The 10,383-nt window shown below is 39.4% G+C and overlaps 1 long non-coding RNA gene across 1 annotated transcript; it reads left to right on the top strand.

The window, feature by feature from the left end:
• The first annotated feature begins 1,184 nt into the window (after nucleotides 1-1,184).
• LOC140342320 (uncharacterized) lies at nucleotides 1,185-9,120 on the top strand. Its single transcript, XR_011923035.1, has 3 exons — nucleotides 1,185-1,420; nucleotides 7,291-7,464; nucleotides 8,084-9,120. It is a non-coding gene; the product is annotated as an uncharacterized lncRNA (long non-coding RNA).
• Nucleotides 9,121-10,383: the final 1,263 nt, after the last annotated feature.

Genomic DNA, 10,383 nt, shown 5'->3' on the forward strand with positions numbered 1-10,383 from the left:
TAAACTAACTTTTGCACAAGATTCCTAGTCTTAAAGCGGAACTAAACCCAAAATAGAGAAAACTCACTTACCTTTAATCCTGCAGAGCAGGTTTATTTAATCGGGTCCCACTTCGTCCTTGTATCCGCCTTTGGCCCAGCGCCATGCCGGGTGCCGATATGTTTTTTTCTCTTCTTGCGAATCGTCCTCCTACGTCACCGGATCTCGCACTGGTCATGTTTGAGATCGGGTGACATAGATTGGGAAAAAATTGCAGATCTCAATAGGCATGCGTGAGATCTGCAAATTTTTTTTCCATTGATGAAAGAACTCCTGCGCATGTTGGAGATCAGGGCATGCGTAAAGGGAGCAGCCTAGAGCCTCCCGGGGAGGGGTGACGTAGGTATTCCAGGAGGCTTTGCCCTCCCATTCTTTCTTGATCACTTCAAGACAGAAAGGGGGGTGCTGCACCTATTTTTTTTAAAAGGGTGTTACACTTAAAAAAACAAAATGTTTACATTAAATAAAAGGGTTGTCCAAATATTCTGGGTTTTGGTACGCTTTAAGGGTCTATGTAAATCTGACATTCCCTAAAATATTCCCTCATGGAAATGTGTTTCATGTGTTTCAATGGGGATAATTGATTACCCCTCCAGAGAATGTTAGAGGGATTGTTAGATTCACTTTTATTAAACTGACCCCTGAGAGCTTGTTCAGACCTTTGATACTGCTCCAAAAACTCAGGTAGAAATTTTGGATGATAAAATAATATTGAATGTATTGCAGAGATTTTCTGTATGTATTTGTCTTTTGGCTTGACACTTTCAAGGATCAATACCCAATCATATACAAGAAAACTCCTGCACACGATTGGACGTTTCAAAGCAACTTTGTTTAATCTCCAATCTATGTGAAAATGTTCCATTTCTTTAAGAAATCACTGATGTTATACATTTTATAAAACTCCTATTTCAATTTTTTTTTACTGATCTTTAAACACATGGAAAATGCAAAATTAATGGCACAGTGGCTCCAACAAACCGAAACATATGTAAAAGTGCTCTTCACCCCCCAAGCCACCTGTGTGCCCCCATCTCTGTAGGAAAGATTTGTTTATTGTCCCTTTTAATGTGCAGGACGTGTGTTCAGATGGAGCAATAAGCCAGGAACAGCTGCAAATAAAAGCGACATCAGAGGAGGCCGAGAAATGTCCGGGATTTGTAGCCGGTGTAATGCCATAATGGTGGGGGCTCCACCTAGCACAGGTGTGCGGAATACGGAGGGCCGATAGAAGTACGGGAGGTGTACAGGGCGCTCCTGTGAAATCACCAAAAGCTGTAAAACGCAAGAAAGGCCGCAGCTGCCACCTGAGAATTCTCATTTATTACCACAGAGAGAAATATATTGGAATGAAAGATTCTAGAACACATTTATATATCAGGTGAGAATATTTTACTGACTTCAATAGCAAAATAATCACCTACATTATACAATACTGACTATAAATGGCTTCCTTACATATCAGATTTACTATCTATCTATCTATCTATCTATCTATCTAATGTAATGTAAATTGGTTAGTTTAATTTGCAAAAGATGAAAAAAGAAGGGGAGAGAAGAGAGAAGAAGAGAGGAGAGGATAAGGAGAGGGGGTGAGAGAGAAGATAAGGGGAGAGAGAAAAGGAGGATAAAAGATCAGGATAGAGAGATGAAGAAAAGAGTGGAGAGAGAAAAAGAGAATTGAGGAGAGGAGAGAGAAGAGAAAGAAAAGAGAAAAGGAGAGCAAAGAAGAAAGGATTTGAATTGTGTTATTACCACATTTGTTCATTATTGCTGTATCTATACATTTGCTGACTGTAGAGGAGAGGAGAGAAGAGGAGAGGAGAGGGAAAAGGAGAAGGGATAAATGACGAGAAGAGAGATGAAGATAGGAGTGAAGAGAGAAGGAGAATTGAGGAGATGGGAGAGAAGGGAGAGAAGAGGAGCGGAGAGGAGAAGAGTCGAATCTTTTCATTCACTCATTTGTTTCCATACATTTGCTGACTGTAGAGCAGAGACATTCCAAGGCTCTAGCACACATTGAAGAGATTATATACATGGAGTTGATTTCATTCACATGTGTATATAATGTAACAATATAACAATAGATTTTCTAGGATTACGTTTTGCGTTTCACCACATTCGCCAGAGCCGCGGCTCCATTCTCTGCACATTCTGATAAATGACCCCTCCGTGTCGTATAATGGTAACCTTTGTAACGCAGCCAATGCCGATGATATCTGGTGTTACTTCAGTCACATGTAAGATCCATGTCCCCCGACTGACAGATAAATGGGAGCAGTGCTGGAATAATGGGGACACAAAGGCCACCGAGAGCGCCGCTCCAGCATAGCAGATAGGGCGCCATGTTTTACCTGTCTCATTCCGATGAATTCCAGCTGCTAGTTTATCATTCAGAACAATAACTCTCAAAGAAACTTTCACAATTTTAAAAGTTTTCTTCGACTGGTTAAAAATTTTGAAAAAAATAATTCCTTATGATCATGACATGAATGTTCTTGTTCAGGTACATTCTCTTACAAGGTGACAACACCCTATCCCTGACTTATTATTGTGCTTCTGCGTTGTCACCGTCTTTTGGATTTTATTTAGAAAAATCAATGTTTATAATACACAGTGCAGAGAACAAACCAAATATATTAAAGAAAAATAGGAGAACAGAAGGTTTTCTAGAAGAATGCAAATAAAATGTATTTACTATGAATTGCCTTAAAAAACAACATCTCTTCTTTTGTTTTGTCCGGGTTGGCATGACAAATATATGTATTATATTATTAACCTCCCTGGTGGTATGACTTATTTAGTATTTTTAAATTTCAAAGCGGTACATTTGATATTTAAAAATATTTCTTATTTTTAATTTCCCGCTGGTCCTGCCCCCTAACGCACGCACATCGCCCGCACACGTCACATGCTTGCCCCGCCTTGTGTCCAGCGTTCACACACCGGGATACAAAGCCAGGGGACACAGATGCCGGCCGGGCATCACCAAGTAGACACCTATGCTGGGCTGGCATCTCTGGAGAACACCATGGCCTCACGAGGAGGTAAGCCCTCAATTCCACCCTGAATGTGGCTCGGGGTTACTACTTTTTGTAATGAAATGTCACCTCGAGCCACAATCGGGATTACCGCCAGGGGGTTAATGTGTAGGACTCCTAGTACTTGAATGATAGATATTTTACTTTGCCAATTTTATATCAGTTTTTCTTTTTTTTATGAATTCAACATGAGGTCAAAATACCAAACAACAATAGTAGGTTATTATTATTATTATTATTATTAAACAGGATTTATATTGTGCCAACATATTATGCAGCGCTGTACATTAAATAGGGATTGCAAATGACAGACTAATACAGACAGTGACACAGGAGGAGAGGACCCTGCCCCGAAGAGCTTACAATCTAGTAGGTGGGGGAATTTCACACACAATAGGATGGGCGATATGTAGTGGTGGGAAGTAGTGACGGTTTTAAATGACAGAAGAAGATGGGTAGGCAAGTTTGAAAAAATGAGTTTTGAGCGCTCTTTTAAATGAGCAGAAAGTAGGAGCAAGCCGAATAGGACGAGGAAGACCATTCCAGAGAGTTGGGGCAGCTCTAGAGAAGTCTTGTATCCGTGCGTGTGCGGAGGTTATGAGTGAAGAAGTCATTAGTAGGTCATTGGAGGAGCGGAGAGGTTAAAAAAGGAAAGGGACCAAGGAGTGCTGGGTGGTAGCTAATAACATTTAACACAAAACTAACATCCACAGGGTTGAGTTATATCAGTTTCTGACTTTATATTCCCTCCAACATTAACATGTGTAATCCTCCATGATACTCCTCAGTGAATTCTAGTATTTTTCTTAATTTATTATAAAAGAAAAAAAAGGGGGGAGGTGAATAGGGATTTGAGTCAAGTGGTAAGTTATCAGGGGGGTGGTGGTTGGGGGGTAATTTGGGAATTTGGAAGGGGAAGACTAGTTGGTAAGTTTTTCCTCTTGCTTGCTTTATATGTATATGTGACTCACTATGGCCCTGATTTATTAAAGTTCTCGAAGGCTGGAGAGAATACACTTTCATCAGTAAAGCTGGGTGATCCAGCAAATCTGGAATAGATCTGGTCCAGGATTGAAAACATTTGCTAACAAATAGCTTGACTTTTAGGAAATCCATTCCAGGTTTGCTGGATTACCCAGCTTCACTGGTGAACGTGTATTCTCTCCAGCCTTGGAGAACTTTAATAAATCAGGCCCATTGTGTCCATGGATCACAAGCGAGGGCCTGCAGGTAATCCTCAGATTTGATGAACATTGTCCAGGAAAACCATCCTAGCCTGGTCACATTCATATCAGTTCTAATAGATGTCATTGTGATGGATGGATAGATAGATGGTGGTCAGATGTATTCAATGAATGAAGAACATGCTGCGAAGCGGGGAAATCCTAATAAACACATTTGTTGCATAGTAAACAGCAGCTTAGAATGCCTTTAGCTGTTGTGGTCAGACAAATGTGATTTTGCATAACAAAACACGAGAACCTCAATGGCCTTTTTACCCTCCGTTAAATAAAGCTGTACAGCTTGACTGCTAAAAGAGTGTTTTCTGAATGCCATCGATTGGCAATTATTTACAAATGCGGAGAAGCTCGTTAACCGTCTTACAGTTTCCAAGGTAGCAAAAAGAAGCCAGAAAAGTTTTGTGTGCAAAATCAGCGAATGCAAAAGACGGAAATCTGTGCAGATCAGTTCACATTGTTAGCTGGAATCCAGAAAACTTATATATGACATTGTAGTCACCTGAAACCAGAATTTATTAATAAAAATGTATCTTTGTTCTATTATAATTTTATTTTCTGTTTTTAATGAAGTTAAAAGGTAAAATGTGTTTAGAATACTAGAAATGGAACATCGGCATCTCAGCAAGCTGAGTCTCAGCAGGTCCAATTCTGAGAGGCAGATTAATGAAAGGGAAAGGATGCAGATCACATAAATCTGTGCAAAGCAGCTGGAATGTAAACCGCTCATCTAACTAACCTGCCCAAGGTGAATGTTCTGTGCAAGAGACGAGACTGTTAGCCTGGAGATGAACGTGACGATGGAGCCTCCACTGACGGGTTTTGGGGCACAGTTCCTTCATTAGGGTGGAGGAATGCAAAGCAACTTGCAGCCTTTAAAGCCAAAAACTAATTTGAATAAACCCACCAGTGTTACATGCCCTGGAAGAATGGAGGCTCTGCATTCATACACAGAATCAAGGTCAGTCAAATAACTAACAGCAACTGTCATTGAGCTTAAAGCAGCCAATTCTACCAATACCTGACCTCAGCACCTGCAAGGGGGACTGAACATATTGAACATATTGCTGCATGTAACACAAAGAATTTAAAGTGCACCTGTACCCAGATGGTGAACATTATATATTCCTAACATACAGCTAGGAGCTGTAAAATGAGCCATCACTGACCTTTCCAGATGCTTTCACTGTGAACTTATTCCTAAGTCTAGCCTGAACTAGCTTCAGGCATTCTTCAAATATTCACATTTAAAGTGATTTACGTGCAGATGTCTGAAATACACAGCAGTTCTGGAATTGAAGCATAGCAAAGCATCCTGACGCATCCATACGGAATGCTTGCTGGAAGCTAGCCGACTGCTTGTCTTTGCCTGCCTGTAAACACTTAACAATTGAATATTATGGTGCACAGTGCAAGGAAAGCTCTATAAATAAGCACATAATGGAGGATCAGCAAATGGAGGAAATAAGGTGAAAACAAACTGCAAAACCTCTTTTAGTCAGAACTTTGCACTTATTCCAGGACGCTAAAGTATAATGGACTGAAACTATCACCATCATCACTCTGCATCACTCTCCCTGTAGTCTGATAGACGGAAGTAACTAACTACTATTCCATTAACCCGACTCTCTACTCTACAATCTAATATGAATGCCACAGCCAGAACTATCCATCCTTCCCACCTGCCCATCCACCTACATTCCCCATACATAGCCTTCCCACCTATCTACCCCTATACACAGCCTTTCCACCTACCTACCCCATACACAGTCTTCCCACCTACCTAACCCATACACAACCTTCCCACCTACCTACCCCAGTACCAGCCTTCCCACCTACCTACCCCATACATAGCCTTCCCACCTACCTACCCCATACACAGCCTTCCCGCCTACCTACCCCATACACAGCCTTCCCACCTACCTACCCCATACATAGCCTCCCCACCTATCTACCTACCCCATACACAGCCTTCCCACCTACCCACCTACCCCATACACAGCCTTGCCACCTACCTAGCCCATACACAGCCTTCCCACCTACCTACCCCATACATAGCCTCCCCACCTACCTACCTACCTACCCCACACACAGCCTTCCCACCTACCTACCCACCCCATACATAGCCTTCTCCGCTCCTCCAATGACCTACCAATGACTAACCTCCAAGACTTTTCTAGAGCTGCCCCGAATCCCTGCAATGGTCTTCCTCGTCCTATTCAGCTTGCTCCTACTTTAAAAGGGCCCTCAAAACCCATTTTTTTTAAAACTTCCATATACCACTCCTATTGTGTGTTACTTCCCCCACATCCTAGATTGTAAGCTCTTCGGGGCAGGGTCCTCTCATCCGCCTCTGTCACTGTCTGTATCTGTCTGTCATTTGCCACCCCTGTTTAATGTACAGCGCTGCGTAATATGTTGGCGCTATATAAATCCTGTTCAATAATAAACGGAACAAGGGGAACAAACATGCTTTGATTGCTTTATGTAGTTTTTATGCTTGAAGGTGATTGGTTATTGTTTTCTATCTTTGGCTATTGGAATGTTCTCATATATCTCTTAGAATTTCAGGGCTTTTTTTTATTTTTTTTGCTTTTGTTGTAATTTAGTTTTTTCCCTCTATTGGTTGAACTATCTGGTCTTGTGTCTTTTGTCCATCTAAACAATGACTTTTCAAATTAGTTTATAACTTTTGATGAAATGCAGGAAATTGTATTCTTATGTAGACCTCCCTGATCTCTGAAAAATATCAGTCAGCAGTTTATATTTTTATTATTTATCAGTAACTGTTTTTGTGTTTAGAAAGTTGACACACTCATTACATTATTGTGGAACCTTAACTGAACCCTTACAAAATTTTGCATTTGAATAGACCACTATGGCAGCCTATGGGAACATATTAGGTCCTAGCTAGTAAAAGAAAGTATTTAAAGCGAAACTTTAATGAAAAAGAATGACACTTATCTTTACAGGTGGAAAGCTGTTAATCCCCCTGAGATTCTGGTACAATCGGTCCCGTGCAATCACGTCTTCCTTCTTCTTCAAGGTTCGTGCTGGACCCCAGGCGTTGCCATCTTCTTCCTTCTTCTCCTGGCACTGCACCGATATAGGGTGACGTGACTTCCTGTAATGCGGATTTCACTGCAGTACTTTTACATTTCAGACAAGCCCCTTCTGCACATTCCCAAAATTAATTTGATTTTTAACATATGTAACCGATACGAGATATGTATACCAGGAGGCTGCCGCAGCGGTGAAGACGGAAGCAAAGGGGTTGTCCCCTTCAAATAAAATAAATGTATAAATAAAGCAACAACAACTTTCATTATATAAAAGAGTTAGCAGCCCCTTTAAATACTTTAACAAATCTGATGATAGGTCCACATTAAGGTGTATGTTCAGGCAACATGTTTGCATTTAGTCGGAGTTAGAAACATTTGGAATTCACTTGAATTATGATATTGCATTATAAATTATTATTTTACATGATAAATATTATTATAATATTACTTTTATTTTATTACACTATTTTCTTTATTATACTGCATACACTATTAATACCATGGTAAATAATATTATATTATCATTGTGATTAATATTATTACTATTATTCATAGTATATTTATTTTTTAAAGTTCTTTTTTCCACCATGTGTAGCATAGATACCTTTTTTTACTTTTATTATAGCCATTTTGGTATCTAATTTTGTTCTGTTAGAACAATGTTTTGTTATTATATAATTTTATTTTTTGCATTGCATTTCAGCTCTGATGAAGAAGCTGAAGCCTGTGAAACGTGTCGGCTTTGTACACAGTCTATCATTGAATAAACCTGTATCTGGACTAGAAGATGACATTGTGATGCTTCAATTAAAGATTTGCAGATTTTTATTTCTGTCTGTATCCATGATGAAGTTTCATAACTGGTAAAATCGTCATCAGCAGGGCAGGAAGTTGGGGGAAGCACCCTAATGAAGAACCTGACCCAAAAACCCTACAGATTTAATACATTCATTACATTTAAACTTATAAAAATGTATCTTTCTCCAGGTTTACCTAAAACTAGAAAAAAAAATATTTTAGTTTTTAAATTGTAACTGAACACAACAATATGAACTCACCACATTCTGAGCATCAAGCAGATTGAACTTCAGCATTCTGTCTCATCTTATCAGAGTCCGTCCAGTCCAATAGAAAAGTTTGATTACTTGATCACAAACATTTATTAGTCTTCCAATGACTGAATCAAAGGAGTAATTTGGCTGAAATTCCTATAATTGGAATGCAATGTGTGTCCAGCATTCTAAGGACGCTTTTCTAATCACAATTCCGAAGAGACAATGAAGACTTTAAACAGTGCTGAGAGAAGATCTCCCTGAGGGAAAATTCCCTTTCATTCTGATATTAAGCAATTACCCGGCTCATCCTTCTCCATCAGCCTGACGAGGGGCCGAAGCTGCTAATTGCACCCCAATAAGATAATATGCCTTGGATTATTGTTGGTGCCAAAATAAGTGAAAATGCACCTTGTGGGCAATGTAACACAGCGAATAATAGTTGTGCTATCTCACTACTCAAAAATATTGTCTTTTTATGTCTCTAGAAAAATTAGATTTATCTGAAGGATCATAATATATTTTGTAAGATATCCAATATGTTCCGTATATCATTAGTCATAAATAAAGAAGCAAAATAGGACTGCAGCAGAACAATAATTGTGTTCATTCTCCTTGATTGATATACCTGTATGTATAATATTCATATGCTTTTAAGAACTAATGTATCAATATAAATATTTTTACATTTCCATTTGTGTATAAGATAAAATAAACATCCTTTTATTTAACAACATCCATTTACTTAAAAAGAAATAAATAGAAAAAATGCCAAGATCTGCTGCTCGGTATGGGGAGATCTGTCCTCTTACCGCTCTCATATTGCATATATTATAATCAATGCATAAAAGTAATTTAATTCATCCTGACGAGAACATACAAACATAAGATTTATAGAATGTGTATGAAGAATTATCAGAATATTTTTCACTTCCTGAAGTTTTTTTCAGTACACTTTTGTGGAGGAATGTAATCATTGGGGAAATTACCAGACTAAGTTCATTCACTAAGTTGCCTTAAAACATTTGATTGAACCCTCGGAAATTATGGATAAGCTAATATTAAAAATGCCCCCCCACCCTAAGAAATAAATAGCCCCAGTCTACAAGTAGCCAAGAATGTCGACAGGTGAATGAACAAAGAAAAAAGGAAGAGATAAGGTAAAAATGAGGGAATAGATTGCCCCCATTGGCAAGTAGCCAAGGAGATGGCACTGCAGCACTCAAGAAGCGCCCAATTTTAACGAGCTAAGTCCAAAGGAGCCCCCCCCAGCCCCCCCTCCAATCTAAGCAGTAATATTATATATTGTATTTGCATGTTTCTATATGTTTCTTTTTTAAACAATGTAGAAGATCAGCTATTTCCTCGCTGTCCAGGTGAACGGCCATTCATTTCTCACTTCCCAGGTGTTTGCACCCAGAGCTCAATGGATTGATGTTATGGTCCCCACCATTCCCTATAAACTCTTCTGCATGGCATGTTCAAAAACTGCAGGAGGTCAGCAGTTTCTGATCATTTGTAACAACCATACATGCCACAAAGAAACTTAAGTAATTTAGGTCAGTGTATTCCGGATTTGCATGCTTGATGGATCAGATCTGACCCCTTGACTACGTCTGAACTTGTTCCAGCGATATCCGTTTGGAGCTTAATTTATTAAAGCTCTCCAAGGCTGGAGAGGATACACTTTCATCAGTGAAGCTCATCTGGTTCAGGATTAAAAACATTTGCTAGCAAATAGCAAAGGGCTTTGAAGAAGTCCATGCCAGGTTTGCTGGATCACCCAGCTTCACTGATGAAAGTGTATCCTCCCCAGCCTTAAATTTAATAAATCAGGCCCATGTATCTAACTTCCTGTTGTGTTTCCTAGACAAGAAAAGATGAGAAACATCCTCAATGGAATACGGGTGGCAAATAAATAAAACCGAGGGGTTTCTTCTTTTGGTTTGAG

Source organism: Pyxicephalus adspersus, chromosome 12 (genome assembly GCF_032062135.1).
Source record: "Pyxicephalus adspersus chromosome 12, UCB_Pads_2.0, whole genome shotgun sequence".
Taxonomy (NCBI): Eukaryota; Metazoa; Chordata; class Amphibia; order Anura; family Pyxicephalidae; genus Pyxicephalus; species Pyxicephalus adspersus.